The following is a 9,548-nucleotide window of genomic DNA, read 5'->3' as shown; positions in this document are numbered from 1 at the left end:
TCCTTCCTTCTGGGATAAGAAAATTGAATTTTTAGGATATATAACAAGCAACACATGTAGCATGAAATCATGGTGTTATAGGGCTGTACAAATAAAAGATGGGCTCAAGAGGAGACTCACAGCATCGCTTTCTATCCTGAGTAGTGAAATTATCCATCATTTTAAAGCAAGCTGTGCACTTAGTGCTAGGCAAATATTCTCAAAATGTGCTTAATATTCAGCATTTGTGGAATGCTCTTCAAAAACAGAGGGTTTTTTTTTTTTTACTTTTTCGTCTCTGCATTTTCTCTTGCAGAGAATCTCTAATTGCTTAGACACCTTTGAAGTTCAAGATATGTCATTATCACTCACTGGCATACAGTGCAACAGAAAATCCTGCATTTAAAACCCCAAATGTTCTAAGTTTGCACTCATCCAAATTTTTACAATTAATCAAATTAGGAAAGCAGCCAGTAGAACAAAGGTCCATCAAGAATATTTCAGTTCAAGAGGGATTCTTTTGTATTAGCTCTATATCAAGCCACATCTAAATTCTGCAAAAAGTGTCAGATTCCAGGACTTTATTTCCATCTAAGACATAGAGTTTTTATGTGTGTGTGAGGAGGTTTTGTGGGGTTTTTCCCTAAATTTTTCTTCAGTAATACAAATGAAATAGAAATGAAAATGTATTCTGTAAAACAGATGCCCTATCAATATGAAAATTAATTTTGCTTTTTAAAAAAAATTATTATTATTTTTTTAATTATTATTTTCTGCACTCCCATTTTCATTTTTCACAGTGCTGAAAGTTGTCACTTTTGGGTTCAGCACTCAGGAGAACGGGATGCCTCACACCCCAAGGCACAATTCATTCCACACTCACTGGAAACTGGGAGATATCAGTCCCTGTGTGATGCACTTCACATTTTCAAGATTCCCTCTGCAAGCAGAGAAACACATTTTTAAAAACCCAAACCTTTAAATTCTTGCAGGCAGCCCTGTTCCAGAGACATTTCTCATGGCAAATCCCAGATTGCAGAGCTGGGGTTCTTCAGGATTCCGACACCACACGGAGCCTGAAACGTGCAGAAGGAGCTGGGAAAGCCACTCAGGGGTGTTATTTCTTATCCATAGTGGGATTTCCAATTTCATGTTGTTATGGAACAGAAACACAGCAGGAAAAAACCCCCAAATTAAACTGTTTATTGAGGCACCTGGATCTGGGTGGAGAGGCCTCGGGAATCGCCTGACTTTTTATGCAAAACTCAGTTTTCTGTGCTTTGATCCTTGTGGTTCAGTGCCAGATGCTCATTTTCATTCACCTTCTTTGGTTTCTCAAGATTCCTTTCTGGATTAAATCAAAGGGATGCAGTGTGCCTCCAGCCCTGCTGTTCCCTGAGTGCTCCAGGCAGCAGGAGCAGCAGCCATGCTGTGGGAGCAAGGGTGGGAATCTGCCATTCCCAAATCCTCCAGAGAAATGCAGGATTTTTGTCCATAGGTGGTGCTGCATGAGCCTGGAAAAAGAGCTGGTTTTCCCCATGGCTCTGTGGTCCCCAGCCTGTGCTGCCCTGGGTGGGGCAGGACCAGCCCTGGGTCTCTGTTGGCATCTCCCCTTCCAGGTCTCTGTTTTTTGGGACTCCAAAAAATTATGGTGGGAACCACACTCAGGTGTTCGGTGCTGGGTTTTAGACTTCTTGAAGTTGCTTATGGTTAAATATAAAGTTACAAAGGAGCAGCAGGAGAGTGGAATTGTCACAAGGGTGATGCCAAGAGCTTTTCAAGGGAGAAGCAGGACTGTGACCCAGCTGTGTCTCTCCTCTGGTTTGTTTAGGGTCAGGCATTTCAGTTGTCTCTGCAGCTTTGTCCATCATTTTGGGGCAGAAATTCAAAGAATTGATCATTTTCCACTCTTTTCTCCATGCTTTTTTGGGGTGCATTGTAAGGAAGGGATGCAGTATGGTTGTGCAGTTTCTCTTTCCAATTTCATATTTTTGTGTTCTATTTTAGCCTTGGAAATGTTAAAATACAGATATTTTCTTAAGAACCATCCTGTAAAGTAACAAGGGGTGTAACCAGAGCCCTGGGTCAGATACAGCAGTTTTATGTCAAAAAAACATTACAATAATTGTGGAATATACAGTTGCTGTGCTGACAAAAACAAAAAAGTGCTTTTCATCTAAACAAATTCATTTGATTTATTGTGCTTTATACTTATGTTGTATTTAAAATTTTCATCCCCCTTAAACACTGTGGCTTTCCAAGAGTGCTGGAGAACTCCAGGGCCATGTTTTTGGCATTGGGGGTGACCTCACTATTAATCAGAGAACATCTGGGCAGGCAGAGCAGTGCATGTGTGTGTGATTTCAGGCCACCAGACTTGTGTGAGCTGCTTGGAAAACACCCTGCTGGCACCTCCTCTCCAGATTGCACAGGAATTCCTGTAGGAAAATTTCCAGAAGTCAGGGAAGACTTGGACAAGGGAGGGCAGGCTTTAAGCAGAGTTTAGATGAGATATCAGGAGGGAATTGCTGGCTGGGAGGGTGATGAGGCACCAGCACAGGCAGCTGAGGCTGCTCCATCCCTGGGAATGCCCAAAGCCAGGCTGGATGGGCTTGGAGCAGCCTGGACAGTGAAAGGTGTCCCTGCCCATGGACAGGGATGGTTTATGATCCTTTTCAACCCAAACCAGCCTGGGATTCTCTCTCAGCTCCTGTCTCACGTTGCCAGTGCCCCAGGAGCTCCTGCAGAGCCAGGGCAGGTGCTGATGCCAGGTCCAGGCTGTTGATGGAGATCCCTCATGCCCATCTCTCACCTGTGTTCACCAGCCCTGATGGCACAGGGTTCATTATAGCATTCTTAGGGTGTCTCTCCTAAAGCACAAGAGCTCTCTCTTTGTTTTCAGTTGCTCAGTGCATGCTCAGGTTGACAGATCCTGCAGATGAATTAAACTTTCATGTTGCATTTTCAGCAGAGACCCCACAATTTACTCAGTACACATCAGGAGAGAAGATATGTAATAAAAATCAGACAAGTGTACTTATTTCCCAGAACATAGACACTACCCTACCATTATGCTTTTTACATTTAACTGTATAAACAACAATTTAGTTTGCCCTTAATGTCCTAAATATGCTTAGATCCATCACGGTCAAAATTGAAGGGCAAGGCAAAAGGACAAAGAGAAAAGATGCAAAATGTTCCACAGAAATCACCCCAAATACACTTCTAATAGCACAAGCACATTGTTTAAAAATGAAGAAGCAATAGCACAGGAAAGGGTGTATATTTATGGTGTCACACAGGGTGAAAACAAAGGCTGTCTCTGATGTTGTTTACCGACCAATGGAAAAAAAAAAAATTCCTTTGGACCACAGGGTTTTCCCCATTTATACAAAGAGAGGAGAAACACCCTGTGCTGCTGCCTGGAGGAGGGGGAGCCCTGGAGGGGCTGCACAGGTCCCTCTGCTGCTGGGGGGAATGGCAGGGTTGATGTCTTTTTTAGCCATGCTGCAAGTTTATACTGAGAAGTAAAAAACTCTGAGAAGAAAACTTGTTTTTCTCTCTGCAGGTGGAGGGTTTTCCAAGCAGAGAAGCTGTTTCAGAATAAGGCAGAGGGTGAGCTTAAAGCAGATTTTACTCAGTGTAGAGGAAGTTTTGCTCAGCAAGGGTGAGGGGACAATGTCCATGTCAGGAGCTGTGGCTGAATGATTATTCTGAATTCAGACCTGTGTTTGCACAATCATAAAATTCCAGAATTATTTGGATTGGAAGGGACCTTAAAACCCATCAAGTTCCACCCCCTGCCACGGGCAGAGGCACCTTCCAGATTGCTCAGATCTCCATCCAACCTGGCCAATTCCAGGGATGAGAAGTGTTCATAAAGGATTGACAAGGTTTAGACAAGTACCTGAAATACTTATGAATAAGGCAATTTTTATTTTTTTATAATATGCTTTGTTTCAGAGTAATGTACTAAATGCTTCCCCATTTCATATAATTATGAAACCTTAAGTCCAAATGTGTGACCTACCTTTTATAATATGTAAATAAAGCTTCCTTAGACTGCAAATATTTTATCTTGTCTCAGCTCTGAAGACTGATAGGTTGCATTGAGGTTGAACAGCCATTTTGCCTAATTCTGAGGATCAAAATATGTTAATGATGTCAGCAAAAATGTTTTCTCCTACCTTTATATACAGCTTTTTAATATAATGCAGAACTATGAGTGTATTTTGTGGTATTTTTTCATAAAGGGTTTGAACTTTGTATAGTCAACCTATCAAAAATGTATAAATTATACAAGAAAAAAACCCTGCATCATTTTTTTTCCCTGGGAAGTGGAGCAGTTAATATTCAACATGAAATGTCTAATCTTTAAATACATTATAATCTAACTGCTTAGGATAATTTTTGCTTTAATACCTTAAGAGTCTGCAAAGCCTGAAGGATGGGATTATTAAAATGGAATTTTAATGTCAAAATTATCAGAGAAGAGAACATATTGCTAGTGTTCATAAAAAAAAAATGTATTCAATTTCTGTTCGATTTGTTCAAATAAGAGATGAGAATATATTTGATTATAGCTGGTAAGTATTCAGAAAGTTGATCAGATGACTGCAGGTCATTGCAACATAAGTGCTGTCAACTATGGGGATTAGTATATTTGAGAGGCTGAAATATGTGCTGACTTATAAACATACCTGGACTGATGGCTTGGCTTGCAGCTTCCACAAAGATGCTGCACAGGGAAAGAATCAGGAATAAAAATCTCCTGGTGGCCTCATAGAGGAGGTTACCAACTGCCCAAGCATTAAATATAAGGGGAACAAGATTAACGTGTTTTACAGGTATAAGTAAAAATCTCTATTTTGCTTGTAATTTGAGTTTGGACTTTTCCTCTCTGGCTGTAAGGGGTGTTGGGCTGGTGCTGAAGAGCAAAATCACAGAATTGTGGAATGTTCTGGGCTGGAATGGATCTTCAGGGTCATCCCAATCCAGCCCTGCCATGGCAGAGACACCTTCCACCATTCCAGGCTGCTCCAAGCCCATCCAACCTGGTCTTGGACACTTCCAGGAATCCAGGGGCAGCCACAGCTTCTCTGGGAATTCCATCCCAGCTCCTCACCACCCTCCCAGCCAGGATTTCCTTCCCAATATCCAATTTAAACCTATTCTCTTTCAGCTGGAACCATTCCCCTTGTGCTGTCACTCCAGGCTCCTCACAGTCACAATCATCAACCAGCTTCAAATGTTTCAGATCATCTGAGAAACAAGCTCTGAAAGGTAACAGAAATAATGAAAACACCCCACCAACTTTCCCCAAAATTATTAAATAATCTGGACAGCCAGCACATCTCTGTCACCATGGTCCTACTGACAACTTTTATTTCCATGGAGTTTCTCAGAAAAGTTAATTGCTTCCCAGAACACGGACCTGAAGATCAGCAGAGTTTGGTCAGTTATTTTTATACAGAAAACCATGCAAATTTTCCACAGATGGTCGGAAAATACTTGGATTTTATGATCTTAGATGTTTTTCCAACCTAAATGACTCTATGAAAAGCAGGAGGTTGCAGCTCCAATAAATAATAAGCCTTTCAATAAATGTCTGTCAGGACTGCCAGGAAGGCACCTAAAAGGGATCTAGCTCAGGGATAAGAGGGAAAGATTCATGGTGTGTAAATGCAGGTGAAAGGACTTCAGGATTGGATGCTTAAATCAGGTTTGGAAACCTTTTTCTGGTGTCTTCCTTCTTCTTGGAAGATGTGGCATCATTTGTCTGGAATTAGGGTAATATTGCACAAGCTAACGAGGTAAAAATTACGGTTAAAAACTCTCCTGCTGTGTTCACAGGCTTCTCCTGTGATAAACTGTCTGGTGTGGATGCAAATTTGGCATGTTAGAAAAGAAGGAAGAGCAGGAAATGCATGATTTGCCTGTAGGGAAAGAGCCCAGGGAAAATGGAAAAGCAGACCAGGTTGGAAACACCTACAAGAGAAAGGTGCTGCCACCCTGGTTTTGTTTTTATCTCAACATTACAACTGAACAAATACTTTAGAGAGAGAGTGAAAGGTGATTTCACAGCTATTAATTAAGATATCAAAGCAACTCCCATACTCATAAATCCTTCTCTATTTGCATGAATGGCCGTGCAGTTTTTACTTTCATAAGAACACTCAGAGGGATTGACCATCCTACAGGCAGTTTTAAGCATTTGTACAAATAAATTTCTTCTTTCTTTTTTCCTATTTGCAAAAATTGCTTTTTCTGGTCATAAAGTAATTAATTTTTTTTCCCTAAAGAATTTACATCATGAATAATACACCTAGGTCACCTGTCCAACCATTTTATTTTTTTTACGTTGGTAAGGATTTATTTGTATGAGGAGACAATCTATCTCACAATGAATAGTTGAACATTGTAATAAAACAAAATGAAACAAAAAAATACAAATAACCCAGAGGTTGCAATATGTTTGTATAAAGTATTCAAACAATTTCAAATAACAACTGAACTTGTAAAAATCAACATCTGTTCATGGATTATTCATGAACAAAAATGGTAAAATTTCTTCAATAAAAAAAAGTCTTCAATGAATAGTTTTTGCTGGTTGCTGAGAAAATGATGTTCTTGCAACTGAAATCTCAGCTCCAGGACTCTCCTGCAGTTCAGATTCGTTAACACTGAAATTATCCTTTAGTGCATAAATTGCAGCAACAGGAAAAACTATACAAAATTCAAATTAAAAAAAAACACAGTGACAGGATAACACTGAACTGTCTGAATTTAAACAAGTGGGTGAAGGTTTTTCCACAAAATTCCAAACATTTTTGGAGTGCATCTGTGTTTGTCAACTTGTGCAGGAGCATTATCCCAAATTATATTATTTGCTGCAATGCAAACTTTTATTGCTGTTTTAACTTCACTCAATGATTTAAAACTATTAATAGTAACAACATTAAAAGATCAATAGTTGTTCAAACTTACAAGTATAATTTTTACCCAGCTGAGGGAGAGGTTGGAAGGTACCCCACGGTTTGACAGGCTGACACAAAAAACACCGTAGGTATCACTTGCAGAACAATGCACATTTTTAATTTATGAATGTTCTTTTATAAACTTGTATGTACAGTCACTCTTTTATTTTTTTTTTCCCTCCAGTGCTACATAATTATAACTTGCAAAATGTAAATATTTATGAATTCACAGGATGTTCGCTGGAAGAGAAGAATGTTATACTTGCAGATTTTTCTTGTACATGCAGGATTCACATAATATTATTTGCCATCATGATGTACTGAAAAAATGCAAAAAAATATAATATTCTACATTTGACTTTTCTGAAAAATACCATCTGGTGTTATTTTTTGAGAGTTGGAGATCAGCTCTGTAATTGCTTATAGTTAGAGACAGACATTACTACATTTATTGACAATTTTATTCTCTACAATAATCTTACATTTAAATAGTGACTTTGTTCCTGAAGGATGCCAGAGTGATTAAACTGATATTCAAACTCTTTGGATAGCATCACCCACCACTGAAATGCAGCCATCTCTGGGGTGAGATACTGCAGCTGTTTAACAGTGCTCAACAGCACTGCAGGGCAGCTTTGGAAATGAAGAATTCCAATGAAAACGGGGACATTTAGGTAGGGAAAATAATTATCCAAATTGGTGTTTGGCCAGGATGTTGGTGCTCACATGTCTACACTTGGAAAATTATATTTCATCCTTAATATCCATAATTACTCAGGACCTTGGGTCAGCCATTCCTATCAGAGAGGGCATTTCCCAAGTGAAGCCCAGCACTGTTCAGGAGGGATTTTGGGAAGCTGATTTGGAGCCTTTTGGATTTTTCCTGACTCTATGGATATCCAACATCAACTCCTGTGAAGCTTTCTTTGTGCAGAAGAATTCCACTCTGATGTCTGTACAGGTTTGGAGGTTGTAAGTGGTTCTAACTTGCCATTCAGAGAACTTTGATTAGGAAAATGGATCTTGGAATATTTTATCTGAAATTCACTGCACTTCAGAAGTGTGTGGGACAGCAGCTGAAGTCATGTTAAGTACATGAAGAAAATTGTCAATATCTTTGCTCTGTTGGCCACCTCAGCTTTCATCATTTTCAGGAGACAGTGGCCATGATGTACTTAATGTCACCTTCTCATCCTGGGCTGGCTGTTTTTATTTCAGTTGGTGCATCCAAGCTGGGCAGCTGTTTCAGGAAACATTTCCTCCACAGAGTTATGCTGAAAGTGTTGCTGCCATTAGACTTCCATCACACTCCCGCTGCTCGTGAGCTAAACGGACAGGACTGGAAATGTGAGCTGTCAATCTGGGTGTAACAATACATTTAGCTCGAGCACATCATCCACGTTGAAAGAAAACACTTGTCAAAGTTACAAACAAGCAGCTCCTGGGTAAGTCATCCTCCTCCACCAAAGCTTCTGTGCTCGGGTATGCCAAGAGCTCCTCCTCACCCACAGCTGCCAACCACAGTGTATTTTTGCACTGCTCTTCTGTTTGTCATCTCCAGCGCTTGTTGATGTGCAATTCCATCCAGCCACGTGCCCCAGCACTGCTCTGTCTCATTTTCCATTGTCAGGGATGATCAGGATGTCCTGCCTTTGGATTTGCTCCATTCATGAGCTGCACATCCCAAACCGCGCTTTCTCTCTCTGGAGGAGCATTGTCGAATCATTTTCCTCACCAGATGGACAAATTCCCCTTCACCTATTTGAAACTTTTCCAATTCCTCTTCTTGGTTTTAACATCTTTCTGAACTGGCTCCAGACCATGTAAAGTAAGTGTTTCTCTAGATTGCATAGGAAAAAAAAAAAAATCCCACTGTCACTGTGAATAAGTTGGGATGACGTGGAACATGGCAGGAAAATATCATCTCAGTAACAGTCCTGAGCACTGAAAACTGCCAGTGACACGTGCTCTGAGCTTGGAAAATTTTGTGTTTTAGAAGAGTGGAGAGTGCTCCTTGGAAAATGGTTGGGTATGGAAATTGGACTTTGGTTATGGGAAGAACCCACATGGCTTTTATAACATATACAGCTAAACAAATGTCTTGTTCAAAGCTCTTTCACCCAGAAGTGATAACGGGCCAAAACTGAAATTCTGTGTCAAAGAACGATGATAAATTTTCCAATATCAAAAGCTTTGAGAAATTAAAACGTGAACCAAACCATTTTAATTTTTCTAAGTAAAATTTCAAGTCAGAGGACAGAAAGCTGTATGTTTTCAACATTTGAGAAGTACATGAGGTGTTATACGTAGTTTTGAAAATTACAGAAAGGACAGTTGTTAAAAGCCATTATTTGTTCATATGTGATTACTGAGGTATATTTGAGCTAATCAATTGATTTGGGGTAAAGCATTTAATTCCTTGTGTAGAACTTGAGTTGAAAATTATCCTCTGAATTTTGGGTGATGATGTTTTGAAGCTACTGTCCTTCCTCCACCTGGAATATCTAAACTTTGGAATTTTTTTGCCCTCATTTGTAGAAAGCACCCTGTACACGTGCTGCATCATACACATGGTGATTTGAAAGCAGAAAA

At 39.9% G+C, this 9,548-nt stretch overlaps 2 long non-coding RNA genes across 3 annotated transcripts; one reads left to right on the top strand and one right to left on the bottom strand.

Annotated features, from left to right (window-relative positions):
• Positions 1–2,821: 2,821 nt before the first annotated feature.
• Positions 2,822–4,750, bottom strand: LOC306804458. The gene is made up of 3 exons (XR_013774883.1): positions 4,680–4,750; positions 4,010–4,117; positions 2,822–2,911 (listed from the first exon to the last, which is right to left on the bottom strand). It is a non-coding gene; the product is annotated as an uncharacterized lncRNA (long non-coding RNA).
• A 437-nt stretch (positions 4,751–5,187) lies between these two features.
• On the top strand, positions 5,188–6,040 carry LOC306804190. 2 transcript variants are annotated; one of them, XR_013774830.1, is made up of 3 exons: positions 5,188–5,262; positions 5,377–5,701; positions 5,833–6,040. It is a non-coding gene; the product is annotated as an uncharacterized lncRNA (long non-coding RNA). The 2 variants fall into 2 exon arrangements; XR_013774831.1 differs by having other exon boundaries at positions 5,377–6,040.
• Positions 6,041–9,548: the final 3,508 nt, after the last annotated feature.

Source organism: Erithacus rubecula (assembly GCF_903797595.1).
Source record: "Erithacus rubecula genome assembly, chromosome: 8".
Lineage (NCBI taxonomy): Eukaryota > Metazoa > Chordata > Aves > Passeriformes > Muscicapidae > Erithacus > Erithacus rubecula.
The sequence above is the reverse complement of the archived record's forward strand: the minus strand, read 5'-3'. Positions and strand labels throughout refer to the sequence as shown.